We start from the raw sequence: 13,049 nt of genomic DNA on the forward strand, positions 1-13,049 counted from the left end.
GCTGGCACCGGTCTCGGGATCCCGACGTGCGGGGAGGAAGGCGGACCTGTCCGCTGTGATTACTGCAAGCCCTTTTTAAAAAAGCAGGCGGTTCCTCCCTCTCTCGGCCGCCGGGCGACCCCACCCATCCTCGGGCTCCCCTCCCCGCAAAACCCGGCCCGCCTCACCTGCTCGCGCAGCGATTCATTGCACCGGAGCCTCTCCCGGCGGCTGCGGCTGATGCTGCCTCTGCAGCTGCCTCGGCCGCCCCGGCCTCAGCCCATGTTCCATGATCAAGTGTTGCTCTCTGACATGGAACCATGTTACCCGGCAGCCGCCGACGTTCCGAGCGCCCCCATTGGGCGCCGCAACAAAGAAGGGCGGGCCTCGCGGACCCGGGCAGCGGCGCGAGGAAGGCTGGCCGGGCTCCGATTGGCTGCCGCGTCGGGCGCCGAGCGAGGCCAGCCCGGGAAATCTGATCGCTCGTGCTGCGATTCAGGCCTTGGTGTCATTAAAAAAAATATATTAAGCGGGGTTCTCCCAGCAGCGCCCCATTCAAAGTGGGTCTATAAAATTTTAATCTGCTTTAATATTTTAACTAAAAAGAAAATTGAAATTTTTTTTAGTGCTTTCAGGAAGGGTTGTGATTTTCCATTTTTATCTTTTGTAAACCGCTTTGGTGCTTCGTTTTTGTTTTTTAAACAAGCAGTGTATAAATTTGATGAAACGAATCCATTAAAGGAAAGGGCTGGCGGCGGCGTGTCTTCTTGATTCGCTGCTGCGTATTCATAGCGATTCGAACAGATCTGAAGGCATCGCTCCCCCCCCCCCCAAGGATATTCCACAAGTAACGCTGAGCGTTATTTATGACTCGCCCGTCTGAGCTCATAGCTGTTTTCAGTAGCAGATTCATGTACATACTATATATACTAATCACCAGGCAGACGATTAAACATAAACAAGAGTCACTGGCTATTCTTTCCTGGTGCCGTTCATGTTGCTGGTGGTTGTTGCCTATAAATCCCTATGCAGCTTAAGACAAAGCCGCTTGAAGGACTGTCTCTTCTTATTGCGCGTAAGGGCCCTGCTCCTTGGACGAGCATCTGCTATGCCTGCAGGAGGCCCTTCAATTTCTGACATCTCCAAGTAGGTCTAGGAGAGACCCTGGAGAGCCGCTGCCAGTCAGTGTAGACAATACTGAACTAGATGGATGAACCAATGGTCTGATTCCACAGAAGGCAGCCTCTTGTGGTCCTATGCTTCCTACTGGAATCTGTCTATCCTTTAACATCAGCTGTTACACTCCTTTGTGTGTGCCATTGCTTAGTGAGGCGAGACTGGTGGCAATGCATGATGGGGCTTTTTCTGTGGCGGCCTCTTGTCTGTGGAACTGCCTGCCCCAAGATGTTAAGTTACCTTCCTCCTTACTTGGGTTTCTCTGGCAATTGGAAATGTTACTTTTTAAACAAGCTATTTTGGCTACCTTAATGCTGAGGCAGCCAGATGTTCTTGAGACTCCAAATCCCATCCGCTACGGTCACCAGGGCCAATAGTCAGGGATTATGAGAACTGTAGTTCAGCAACATCAGGCAAGCACTAGGTTGGCTCCCTCTGCCTTACTGTATTGATTGTGAGCGTTGCTGGTTGGTGTTTTTTCTCTTTCTTTTACTGCTGTTTATAGTTTTTATCATTTGTGTTTTAATAGCTTGATCAGTTTGGTCTTTCTGTTTGCTTTTATATTTTGTGCCACGTTGAGCAACTCCTGTGGAGTGGGAAAGCAGAGTAGATTTAAATACATATATATATTAATGGGTAAAAATGATGTATGGAAAGAACAAAAGAGAACCCAGGTTCTGCAGAATGAAAGCTCAACCTTTAACCTGACATTACAAGAGTGTACTTTGATCAATAGGAACATAAAGAAATACAACAAAAAGCATATATGTAGTCTCTTGCATGCTACATCTCCCAGGTCTGAGTTCTGGCATTTTTCATTTTATACATTAAGAACTGATTTCTAAAATGAAATATGCCAAACTCAAAGGGTTCGTCCACACTTCTGCTTGTCCTGTGCCTAAAAACCTTACTGATGTTTGCTCCAATACAGCAGTAAAGATTGAGCTTCTCTGGGGGCCAAGCAGAAGTCTGGATGAACCCAAAGTCTTTTCCTCCCTCTCACTGAATCCCCCACCCCCAATCCCATTTTATACATGTGAGATCTACTATATTTTAGAGTCTTAGGGTAAAAAAGAAAGTGGTTGTTCTGTCTTCCGACTATAAACTTAAAATGTAACTGCTAAGATGTAAAATGGCTGCAAAGTAGCCCAGTTGGATTTCTTTTCCTTTCACCCTGATGGGCAGTGGCATAATCTGGGGTTTACGAAAGTCCCATTATAGAGATCAGCAGATTTGATCCGTTAGACCTCAGATTCCCTTTTCATCTATCCCAGATGGCAGATGGGGAGGAGGGAGGTGAAAAATGAACATATATGCTAAACTCGATGAGCATGTCAAGAATGAAAGCTATTTGAATGCTAATGTTTCTTTTTTTTATACACCACACAATAGACTTACTCAGGACTGAACAAGATTCGTCCGTGGCCAGGGCACCATCTGCATTCCAGGGGATTTGGGTGTGGGGAAGTCATCTTACAAACGTTCTGATATGTGCCCATTTGTATGGGCAGAGCTGGCCTGACCATTAGTCAGAGTGAAGCATCTGCCTCAGGCAGCTCATTTTAGGTGTCATTAAAGGGTAGCAAATGGTAAATCGTGTAAATTATTATGGTGTTATTGTTACCGCCAGAAAGGGAGAAAAGTTCTTATGGGACTTCCTGCCTCAGTTGCCAAAATCACCTGGGTAGTGTTTGGTACCTTTCACCTTGACAGAAGAAGGAGTGTGCCATTACAGTTCTTCCTCAGGCAGCAAAATGTCTTGGGCCAGCCCTGTGTCCAGGGGTGGCTGGTGGTACCCTCTGGAACTGATGGCATCAGAGGTGGATTTAGCAGAAGGTGACTGGTTCGCCCCCATTGGGCACTGAGCCGAGAGGGCACTGCAGGGGGCATCACAACAAGGACGAACAATGGAAGGCTAGAGGCCAGGGGGCACTTAATTTTGGCGTCACACAGGGCGCTGCTGAAATTTGAAAGCCCAAACTCCACCACATAAGCCACAGCCAATGACAGGCAGAGCTGACAGATCTAGCTGTCTCTTCTTATGCCCTTTTGACTGGCATCTAATATTCCTAGGGAGCTTGGCCCATCCAGGAACCTCATGCTGTTTGCCAGAACGGATATTGCAGCTCCCTACAATATCTCTTGAATGCTTGAAGAGGAGCACTGGGTATATGAGCATCCATGGTTAAATCAAATAAACTATGCCGGGTTACATGATTGGTTAGGTCCCAGCCTCTGAGCGAGATCTTCGCGGCACAAGCCCTGAAACTGTATTTCTGGTGATAGAATTGACAAGTGTGCGTTGCAGTGGCATTTGCTTGTTTGTTTGCAGATCTGCATAATGAAAAGTTTTAGTGCTACCGACTGCATTAAGGTAACCCCAGAGCCCTTTCACTGTTGACTTGAAAAGACAATCTGCCTCTTTTACTTCCAGTGGTGCAGTCAGGACAGGACTGTAGGGCAGAAACGGCAGGAGGCCTTGCCACAATTTTGTAGTCAGTGAAGTTATGCACATTAAAGAAGGGCTCCTATCTTCAGTCTAATATTACGTAACTGTTACAGCTTGCTCTGTAGGTATGAGCACACTTATTTTATGCTAATGCCGCTCTGCGGCACTAAGTAATCCCCAGAGGAGCCAGCTCCCCTCCCGACTGTCTCCTTGGCTCGTGTTTCTCTCTCAGTGGAATTGCTGAACTCCATCATTAGCATGAGCAACCGGAAGACCATGGAGGTATTGTTTGAGGAGCTAAAGTAAACCAGCTGTGTGGGTTTGTGATGCCTGCAGGGTGTTTGGTTCCAGGAGAAAGAAGAGCATTCAGGAAGGGAACTGGAACAAAGATGCTTCTCTTTGCTGTGAATTTGCTGCGTGTTAAGGATTTTCGGCCCTGTTAACTCTTGGCTTCTGGGTGTGCTGACAACAAGCAAAATGGGGCTGGTTTCTGACTAGGTTTCCTAGGAAGCTGACTTAATACTGTGTCAGACCACTGACTCCATTGAGCTTAGTTTTGTCCACACTGACTGGCAGCAGCTCTCCAGGGTTTCAGAGTCTTTTCCAAACCCTACCTGGAGATAGATGGATTCCTGCCTGGAATGAACTTGGGACCTCCTGTACGCAAAGCAGATGCTTTGTAGCTCTTCAGTTTCTCTGCACTGTCTGCCAGCATTCCCATTCCCTGAGCTGAAAGCGACAATGGCAGGTGAAAGATGCTCAGTTCAGCTTTGCTGCTTCTATGGGACTTAAAGAGACATAGGTACATGTGTGGAGGGAGTAAAAGCACATTTATATCAGCAGCCCTCCTACACTGCAAGGACGCTCTCAATGGAGAGATGGCTTCCGGTACCAGGCCTGTTGGCAGACCAACTCTGCATTACAAAGATGTCTACTAACGTGCCAGGAAGGCTGGAAACATTAACCCTGCCATGTGGGAATCCCTTGCAGATGGACCGCACTGCCTGGAGACAGGCAGTCAAGTAGTGTATCCAGAGTGGAGACCAGAGCAGAAAAGGCTGCTTGGAGGAGCACAGAAAGAAGAAACACCATGTGCATCTGCAGCAGCACAACTAGACACTTTCATCTTCCCTAGATGCAACAAAACATGTCTCTCCTGTATCGTTCTCTACAGCCACAGCAGGCGCTGAAACCTTCCAACAGCTTGACTTCATCCCCAAAGGCACACTCCTCCGTTGTCTTTCCTCAACCTTTGAATCTCTCTCCTTGGCTTAAGCTTTGTTTTTGTTGTTTTTAACTGTAACATGCATTAATTTTGATTAAATGTCATTGTTTTCAGCAACATAGCAAGCAAAACACACCAGCCTAATGATAAGATATATGCACCCAATAGGTGAAAACTAGGGTTATGAAAACAGAAGGAATTTAAAAATAAATAAATAAATAAATACTAACATTTTAGTCCTGTTGTTTCAGCAGGTAGGACCCAAGCAAACCAGTTCAGATTGCAAGAAGGGAGATCTTTTGACTGAACATTTGAAGATCCTCCTGATAGTACAAGCTGTTCAACAGTAGAACAGATTGTCTTGCAAGTTGGTGAACTCTCCATCATCACTGAGGCTCTTAAGCAGTGGCTGCATGGCCAAACTATCAGTGATTTCCTCCATTGACTAGATGACCTTGGATGTCTCCCCCAACTCTACTATTCTTAGAATTCCTCCAACCAAAAAGAGTCTTTTCACTGAGGGAAGCACTCCTCACATCAGAGGAAGGGAACAGTTAGATCCAACCTAGAGTTATGAACTCTGTGGCAGCCTCACAACAGACCCTGCTTCTCCAATGGAAGCCCTCTGATCATGTCGTCATCTGCCCTGCTGGCATTCCCCATGTTGCGTTGCAGCAGGAACTTGGAATCTTCAGCTTGGCTGTTTTCACCTGGAGGAACCCAAAACGGCTGTGGTTAAGCAGCACACCACATGTTTCCAGCCCAAGTCCTATTTTAGGTTCTGGGAGAGGGAAAGAGCAAAGTAGCACACATACTTTGCACACTCCCTGGTGGGAGAAACAGTCGAGCCAAATGACGCCACTACAGTGGTACCTCGGGTTAAGTACTTAATTCGTTCCGGAGGTCCGTTCTTAACCTGAAACTGTTCTTAACCTGAAGCACCACTTTACCTAATGGGGCCTCCCACTGCCGCCGCACCGCTGGAGCACAATTTCTGTTCTCATCCTGAAGCACAGTTCTTAATCCGAGGTAATATTTCTGGGTTAGCGGAGTCTGTAACCTGAAGCATATGTAACCTGAAGCGTATGTAACCCGAGGCACCACTGTATTCACATCGCACCTCACTCTGTAGCTGCGTTTTTGTGAGAGATGACGGTATTACCACCACAGTTATGTGGTTCCAGGAGAAACAACTTCCTTCTAACTTGTGCCCCGGAGGCTGTTTTCCCAACGCTCCGGTGTGATTTTGTGGTTTCTCCTTCAGTCAGATTCTCCCTGCAGCTTGATTCCCAAGTGCAAGAAAAAACTGCCGTGAAAGTGGTGGTTGGGTGATTTATCATAAGCCCCCTGACTGGCTAGCACCTGTGATGTCACTGGTGCCAAAAGACACACTTCCTTTCCCAAGCCCACACAATTATTGAAATTTTCAAAGGGTGTAGGATATAAAATACATTTTAATAAGCTCTTTATGGGGTGAACAGTTTCTCTCTGTACAGCTCATGCAGCCCCCCCCCCTTTAAACACAAGACAGGAGTACTTGCTGGAGTCCCTTGCTAAAGGAGCAATCCTATACACAAGAAGCTGGTGTAAATTGAGCCAGTGTAAAGTCATACCAAATCCAGACCCAGTTCAGTAGTTGGGGCTTCTGCTGCTGTTCTGCCTAAGCCTGGCAGAGGGGAATCAAACCTTTTAAACAGTGCTCTGTGCTGGGTTGCCAGGTCACATGGCCAAGCTGCACATGCTTCAGATCCAGCCCAAGTCCCGCTTCTCTGGTCCTACCCATGTCATGCCCCCATAATCTCCCTTGGGGGGGTGGGACTTACACTGGCTGAACCAGGAAGCAGCCAGCTGAACTGCCAGGGGCAGACTTTGGTCTTTCAAATTTCAGCGGTGCCCTGTGCCAAAATTCGGCACCGTCCTCCCACTTCTTGCCTTCCATTCTGCTCAGTTGTCATAGTTGTAATGCCCTGTGTCGTCCCCTAGGCTCAGCACCCAGTGTTAGTTTCTGTTTGCCACTGTGCAGCTGCTTAGAGTCACAGGACTCTGTTTACATTCCAGACACAGTCCATACTGTTGGAAGTCTCACGGGAGACGAGAGACGGATGTGACGTTAGTGGTTTCCTGTTCCTTTGTTTCTTTGTTTGGTTCAGTTGCTCTCTGCTTTCATAGAGGATGTAATTTTCTTTGCTGTCTGCGTAGAAGATAATAAAACTCTTTAACCATGTAGCTCATACTATCTCATCCTTCCGCATGCTGCTGGAAACTCTGGTGAATGGGGGAACGTGCCTTGGAGCATCATCAAAGGCTCAGGTCGTTAATTATTCGTCGGGAGGGCGATTCCGGAAGATGAGCTTTATCGGCTTGCCCGAGCGGAGATCCCGACACCCAGTACAGCAGAATTGGTCGCACTGCCCTAAATCCGCCTCTGGAGCTGAGGATCCACATCCTCAACAGTTCATTCCGATGGTTCTTTCCTAAGTGAATAACATTTTTTTGAAAGCCTCCCTTTGCTGGATTTGCCCTTTGTACACATTCCTTGCACTGACAGAACATTAGCACTGCTTTGAATACAACCCTGAGCATTTCCAAAAGATTTGTAGAAGCGAGTCGGAGGCAGCGATCCTCTCAGTAGCAGGAGAATGCTTTCATGGGATGAAGTGAGCCACATATTCTGCTTCTAGTCTGCAGAGGTGAAATTTCATCTCCTCCCACTTGCTCTTCCCCATTGATGCTCTGCTCTGGCAATTCCTCATTAACAAGGAGGTTTGCTGAAGGAGGGAAAGTGTCAAAGCAGCAGCGGAGCATTTCATTCGCGACTTTCATCTGAAGATCTCAAAGCACTTCACAAACACCCATTGCCCATCACCCCACTTATTAGTGTGGATGCAGTGGGTGAGTCAGAGATGTGTAAAGCCCCATGGAATATCATTACATTTGCTGAAACTCTTCGTGGAAGTAAAAGGTGTGGGCAGATCACTTCACCATCCATGTAAGTACTTTGGTTTCAATTGCTAGCCTTTTACTGTATGCATATATATCTAGTTTAGTAAACACTTGCTCTGTTTGGGATGCTCTTTTCCATCTGTAAAATAGGTATAACTATGACCTACTTCTCAGGGCTTTTTGTAAATAGATGATAAAGACTGGAAATAGCTTTTCCTATTGTGAAATACTGGGATTTCACCTTTGATATGGCTTCAGTCTGAGGGAGGTTTCTTTGGGGGAGCATATTTGTATGGGGTGGAGCAGTAGGCTGGGTGCTGAATGCAAAGGGGTTTCTCTGTACAGTAGCTCCAGTAGATCTAATCTGTATGTAGAAAGGTCTTTCCCTCTGCAAATAGCCTTGTCTCAGTTAATAGCACAAGTCGTCCTAAAGAAATGCTGCCACCTACTGAATAAACTGCCAACATAATTCTGCCTCAGTTTGATTTACTGGAGGAAAGTTGCAGCATACAGGACCCAGACCAAACACTACAAAAAGTCAAGGTTAGTATGCTCCTTGTGGCATCCTAGGCACCTCTTCATTTGCGCTCCCCCAAGTTTTGCTGTAGCTTGGTCCAGTCTATATCATTTTCTAGTTTCCACACACACACACACACACCACAGCCTAATAACCACGAGGATCAGAAAGCTTAGAATCAGCAAAACAGATTTGTCACCTATAAGGTCAGGAACTGATGTGATATCCAGCAGGCGGATGCTGGTGTCTCCCATCAGAGGTGATGGATGCCTCAATGAAGTCCTGAATGGATAAACCCTCTGTACCATACATATATGTGATTTCATGTTTCCATAATAAATTATTATTATTATTTCTACTCCGCCCATCTGGATGGGTTTCTCCAGCCACTCTGGGCTGCTCCCAACAGAATATTAAAAACATGACAAAACATCAAACATTAAAAACTTCCCTAAACAGATGTCTTCTAAAAGTCAAGTAGTTGTTTATTTCCTTGACATCTGATGGGAGGGCCTTCCACAGGGCGGGCACCACTACCAAGAAGGCCCTCTGCCTGGTTCTAGCCTTTCCAACAAACTACACACCGTGTCCCCCACCAGAGGTAATACCCCTCTCCTAACACTCCATAAGCCCTCCACCTAGACCATCTAGGAAAAGGAAAACCCTGGTCCTAAACCTCTGCTGCCTTGCAGGATATCTTTGGAAGAAGAAAAGGCTAAGGAGTAAACCATACACAAATCCAGAGTGGGGTCCCTAAGACTGTTGGATGGCAACTTAAATGAGGCAACTCTGGCAACTCCTGCAGCTAAGCTGGCACCAAATGTATTGCTCTGTTTTCCTTTGGACCACATCAGCGAGGCCAAGAGGGGTGGTCTTGTTGTCTGGGCAGCCCAGGACCTCCAAAGACGCTGTCCAGGCTTGTGCACAAGGGAGGTCATTTTCCTGCTGCTAGTTTGGCAGTTTGGCTTCACCCCGGAGGCACACTCCATTGTCTATCGAGACAGGGAGATGCCAACAACCCTTTCCGAAAATGTTTTCCCAAATGCTTAACTACACTTCTTTTTTTACTAGAATTCGTTCATATAATTAAGGCAACATATGGATAATGGCTTAATTGGTTCTCAAAGAAGAATCCAGATTTCCAGGTTATGTCATGTTGCACTTTGAGTGCATAATTCAAGATGCATGACCCATTAGCAAACCCAGAGTTTTGAAAAAGGGAATGGAAATCAGCAGGAGAGGAAAGATTGGGGTAAGTGTGCACAGGACTATGACCTACAGCAAACTTTTTTTTTTTTTTTTTACATTCACCTATAGTCCGCAAAGTGTCAAGTGTGTGAGAGGTTTGAAGCGGCTATGAGAAATGGTCAGGAATCAGGGTGCCCAACCAATGGTCCATTGAGGGGACAACCTCCAGAATCCAGAATACAGCAGCTAGATTGGTGACTGGAAGCGGCCGCCGAGACAACATAACACCGGTCTTGAAAGACCTACATTGGCTCCCAGTACGTTTCCCTTGCACAATTCAAAGTGTTGGTGCTGACCTTTAAAGCCCTAAACAGCCTCGGTCCAGAAGGAGCACCTCCACCCCCATCGTTCTGCCAGGACACTGAGGGCCAGCGCCGAGGGCCTTCTGGAAGTTCCCTCACTGGGAGAAGCCAAGTTACAGGGAACCAGGCAGAGGGCCTTCTCGGTAGTGGCACCTGCCCTGTGGAATGCCCTCCCACCAGACGTCAAAGAGAACAACAACTACCAGACTTTTATAAGACATCTGAAGGGGGAGCCCTCTTTAGGGAAGCTTTTAATGAATAATAATAATTATTATTATTATTATTATTATATTATTTATACCCCGCCCATCTGGCTGGGCTTCCCCAGCCACTCTGGGCGGCTTAAAAAAAATAATTAAAATACTTTAATACATCAAACATTAAAAGTGTTTAACAGACTACTGTATTTTAATACTTTGTTGGAAGCCACCCAGAGTGTCTGGGGAGGCCCAGCCTCATGGGCAGGGTATAAATAAATAAATAAATAAATAAATAAATAATAATAATTATTCTATAACACTAATCAAAGGTCATCCACTTAGTGCTTAACTGTGTAGCATGCTGAGTTTGCTAATATCACAAGGCCTTATACACACTATATGCCAATCCTTGATCCTTTTATAGGATACGTCCTCATGTTTCGTGGTTTTACAAGGAGTTGCCAGCCTTGTTCAGCAGCTCAGACCATGTCATGCTGTCTGCACTTGGGCTGCCTTCCAGCTGGGAGAGTGTTTAGAAGCCAGCTAGTAATTTAATTCACTTACTGCTACGGCAGTCACATATCGTGGGTCTCCAGTCTGTTGTTTGTTATTGGAGGCATGGAACCAATGCTCAAAGCTAACAGCAGAGGTCTCCCTCAGCTGAAATATTATCAATAGACAGTGATCTCAATGCAAACTCAGCCTTCACTAAAAAGTAAAAAAAAAAAAAAATGGCCAGCTTTTTACTAGAAAAGGGCGTTTTTAAAAAACTTTCAGGGATGGAGAAGGAAGGCAAGAAAAGATGAAGAAGAAACCCTGCTGGATTGGGACCATTAGTATAAGTAATAATACACACACCCCAATATAGGCAACTACAAAAATGGATTACAGTATTAATACAATCAAAAAGACAATGATTTTCCCACCTCACTCTTCATTTGCTCGCTTGTAACCATCTCCATTATGAAGGTTATGAATCCAGACTTCAAATGAAAGCCTTGCTAGCATCAGCAACCCTGAAATGACGTTGTGATACTTTGGTCTTACAACTCTGTAGAAACAGTTACAACACTTTTCTGAGGTGTGAGGAGGGGGTGGGAAAAGCCTATTGGTAGAATGAGCTATATTTACTTTCAGCCATACAAGTTAGTGGGGACCATTTGGTTCTATGGAAGGAAGCAGAGGGCGCTGTAACACTATTGGGGCAAGGGTAAAAATCTTTCCACCCCAGAAATCAGTTACATCTTCAAGGAGGTCCATGTCCTTCAAAGTCTGACCTGCTTATTATTTAATCTTAGGAGATATTTATAGCACAGGATTAGGAAATAAGATCATGTGAGAAGACGGTACATCATGTTGATGACTAGCAGATAGGAAACAAACCAGGTCGTTGTGTACCTAGAACATAGCAGTAAGACCTTGCTGAATGATATGCTTAGCTGCCAAAAGAAATTGCACAAGAATGATGACTGTTTATACACAGGGAGAGCTATCAGATGAGGGGAGGAGGTAGATATGCCTAGCAGCCAACAATATTTTTAAAAAATCAGTGGATGTTCTCTAATTGTTGCAGAATTGTGGCAAACAGTGCCTGGTAGTTATAACAGCAGTAGTAGCTGGATGGCTGCTCACAAATTCTCTGCACTTGCAACTTAATTAGTGTAGCACCTATTCACTAGGAGATCTTGTTTATAGTCTCTCATGGTGCCGTGCCTGTGCCCACTCAAAACACTGAGAACTGTTAAGCAAGGGAAAAAATCACTTCCACTCTGAAATATTCATGACATGTACAGTTGGCTAGAACATGCAAGGCTTTTTTTAAAAAAAATTGTGACTACAGTGGTACCTCGGGTTACATACGCTTCAGATTACATACGCTTCAGGTTACAGACTCCGCTAACCCAGAAATAGTACCTTGGGTTAGTAATAATAATAATAATAATAATAATAATAATTTTTATTTATAACCCACCCTCCCCAGCCAAGTCCGGGCTCAGGGCTGCTAACAAGCAATAATAAAAACAAATTGAATGAATACAACTTAAAAAACAAGATTAAAATACAACATTAAAATATTGAAACATTAAAATATTCATTAAGAACTTTGCTTCAGGATGAGAACAGAAATTGTGCTCTGGCGGTGCGGCGGCAGCAGGAGGCCCCATTAGCTAAAGTGGTGCTTCAGGTTAAGAACAGTTTCAGGTTAAGAATGGACCTCTGGAACGAATTAAGTACTTAACCCGAGGTACCACTGTATTTTAAAAAACCCCACTGTCAACTAACACCGTTAAAGTTCATGGTTCACGTCTGGATGAATCCTTCCTACTAATGAGTCAGAGTCAAGTTATAGATCAGTTTAGGCCCGGCAGTGGTGTCCAAGCTTTTTTCAAAGAGGGCCAGATTTGATGAAGTGAAGGGCCGTGGGGGCCAACCAAAGGGACAACCAAAGTTAATTCTGCTATCAGAATTTTAACCAACTTGAAGCAGTTGCCATGATCAGGCAGCTAAATAGGTCAATATCCCCAAAGGTCAGGAACACAGGGAGGGGGAACAGCGAGTGACAGCAGGAATAAAGGGAGCCCTGCAGCAAATTAAACCAAGCCATAGAAGTGTCTCTGTACTAAGTGTATATCAAGTTTTCTACTCAAACAGCTGTTTAGCCTCAGGGCCAGCTGAAACCCTAGTTGCGAGGTCAACATGACACAGCATAGAATATCAAGATCATTCCCCGGCTTCCTTGATCTCCTGAAGTAGTTGCAAGGCAGAAATGTTTTGTCTACATACCTACAGGACCTGATGTTTGTATCCAGCAATGCCAGTGCTTAACTTGCTGATATGTTCCATCCGTTTATATTTACCAAGGGGTGGGGTGGGGAGACAATGTTCATATTCCAAGTACAGAATAAAAAAATACTTGGTGTTAATGGCCACACTTTTATGAGGACACAGTCCAAAATGCAAGCATAGCTACTTCATGGTGTTAAAAGAATACCGAGCCACAAACCACCAA

General features: G+C 45.3%; 1 protein-coding gene across 2 annotated transcripts in view; it reads right to left on the reverse strand.

The window, feature by feature from the left end:
• VASH2 (vasohibin 2) overlaps positions 1–321 on the reverse strand; it is a 43,376-nt gene extending 43,055 nt beyond the window's left edge. For both annotated transcript variants that reach the window (XM_081000607.1, XM_081000606.1), the window contains exon 1: positions 168–321. The gene's annotated coding sequence lies outside the window, so the exon portion shown is untranslated. The remainder of the gene's footprint in view (positions 1–167) is intronic.
• Between the last annotated feature and the right edge of the window lie 12,728 nt (positions 322–13,049).

The sequence above is a fragment of the Podarcis pityusensis genome (assembly GCF_964106645.2).
Source record: "Podarcis pityusensis genome assembly, chromosome: 3".
In the NCBI taxonomy this organism is placed as follows: Eukaryota; Metazoa; Chordata; class Lepidosauria; order Squamata; family Lacertidae; genus Podarcis; species Podarcis pityusensis.